Source organism: Carcharodon carcharias, chromosome 25 (genome assembly GCF_017639515.1).
Source record: "Carcharodon carcharias isolate sCarCar2 chromosome 25, sCarCar2.pri, whole genome shotgun sequence".
Lineage (NCBI taxonomy): Eukaryota > Metazoa > Chordata > Chondrichthyes > Lamniformes > Lamnidae > Carcharodon > Carcharodon carcharias.
Window position 1 is genome coordinate 27,122,860 of NC_054491.1, and position 2,031 is coordinate 27,124,890.

Below are 2,031 nucleotides of genomic sequence, written 5' to 3' on the forward strand. Positions count from 1 at the left end.
TGTCTCTCTCTCTCTCACTCGCTCTGTCTACTGCCCTCTCCTTCCGCAAGGCGATGCTGCTCGTGACCCACGAGCCTGCCTGTTCTCTCGACTTCTGCCTCGTCTTGGGCACACCACACGTGCGAGGCCCACCCGCTCGTCCTCTGAGCGTGCCCCTTGCTGACGATGTTGCTGTTGCCGCTGCCGAGTGGGCAGCAAAACCACTCAAGAGAGAGAGAGAGAGAGAGAGAGACCTTCTTCTACTCTTTGTGCCTCCAGTGGGTGAGGAGCAGTGCTGCGCGACCAGCCAGCGTCTGGCCCTCACTACAACCGCAGTCGAATTGAAGAGAGTTTCTGCGGGCTTGGGTATGGACAGGCGCCACATCACTGTGACCTCGGCGAGCGGCCACCGAGAGCTCTGCGGGGACCGAACCGGTGATGCAGGCCCGGCTTTTCTTTCCCACCGCGGTGCCACTTTGGTCGTCTTCTGGTCACCCTCCCTTCATGTGTACAGGGTACCTGGACGTCCCCCCTCCGGCTCCGGCGGGCTGGTTGCCTTGGGGGGCGGCGGATTAAAGACTCGCGTGTCCGCCTGTCGGAAGCGAGATTGAGCGGCGGTTGGTCGCCTGCAGCGTGCGAGAGAATGAACCTGTCTTCCCGCTTTGCGCCTGCTACGCCTTCTGCCACCCTGCCGGCGGGTGTTGGTGCGTTGGTGTTGCTGGCTTGTACCCCACTCAGCGTGTTGTTGGCTTTCCTCCTAGCTCTCTCTCTCGGCCTTCCCGGCAGCCGGTGGCGTCAGAGACCCTGCCCCTGACGGCTGGGGTGCGTGACGGCAAGGCCCCTGCTCCGGCATTCTTCTTCTTGGCCGCCGTGCCTCGTGATGCCCTGAGTGTGGATGCTGGTTTGTGAAAGGCCTCGCTTGTTGACATTTTGACTGTTTTGGTGGGCCTCGGCTCGCTGGGGCCGCATTAGCCCTCGGATGGGGCTTCCCGTGGCGTTGTCGGGGAGCGTTCGGCGCGGTCTGGGCTCAGCTTCCTCGCCGGAGGATCTGACCAAAAGCTCTGTACAACTCTTAGCGGTGGATCACTTGACTCGTGCGTCGATGAAGAACACAGCTAGCCGCGAGAATTAATGTGAATTGCAGGACACATTGATCATCGACACTTTGAACGCACTTTGCGGCCCCCCGAGTTCCTCCCGGGGCTACGCCTGTCTGAGGGTCGCTTGACCATCAATCGCACTCGCCTGCCCGGCGAGAGCGCGGCTGGGGTATCGCAGAGGGCCCATCCTCCCCGTCCCCCTAAATGCAGACCCAGAGTTCTCCGCCTTGGAGAGTTTGACCTCTTGGTCTCCGCTGCCTCGTTCTTGGCCTCAGGGCGAACGCATGAGACGTGGAACCATTAGTGGCCCAGCCGCCTTTGTTCCCGGCACGGCTGTCATCAGGTTCCCAAAACGAATTTGACTGATTTGCTGCCGGGGCTGCTTTCTCCTCCAGGCTCAGGCCAGGGTTTGACCCTCTGTCGGTGGTGGGAAAGATGCAGCAGAGTTGGGTTCAGTGAGTGCATCGGCCGAAAGAGAAGCGAGAGAGAGGGAGAGAGAGAGAGAGGTTTATGGTACTTTCCGTTGTCTGGTTCGAGTGAATGGTGCCTGTTGCGCTGGTATCCCTGGCTTCAGGTGCAGGCTGTACCGTAGGTGGTGAAGAGGAGCTTGACGCAGTGACTGGGGCTGGTCTTGCTTGCCTGTGTTGCTGGCCGGTGGTGTGTCCGCTTTGGCGGGTGGTGGCATTTTGTTCGTGAGTGCCCCTGGGGTGGTCGTTGGCTGCGCTGCTGCTTCGTGTTGGGCTGGAGTTCAGTCTCCTTCCACACGTCGTTGGCGCCAGCCTTCTGCTGCCGCGGGGTTCGTGTCCACTTGCCTACTGTCTGGTGAGCACCTACCTTAGTCAGTGCCTGGCACGCAGTCTCGGCCCTCCTGTCTCTTGCTGCCTGATCTCGTCACAACCCCCTACCCGGGTACGGTTGCTGCTCTGCACCAAGCCTGTGATGCCTTCCGCCA

The 2,031-nt window shown here is 61.0% G+C and overlaps 1 non-coding gene across 1 annotated transcript; it reads left to right on the plus strand.

The window, feature by feature from the left end:
- Positions 1-1,046: 1,046 nt before the first annotated feature.
- Positions 1,047-1,202, plus strand: LOC121269757. Its single transcript, XR_005941405.1, has one exon. It is a non-coding gene; the product is annotated as a 5.8S ribosomal RNA (ribosomal RNA).
- Positions 1,203-2,031: the final 829 nt, after the last annotated feature.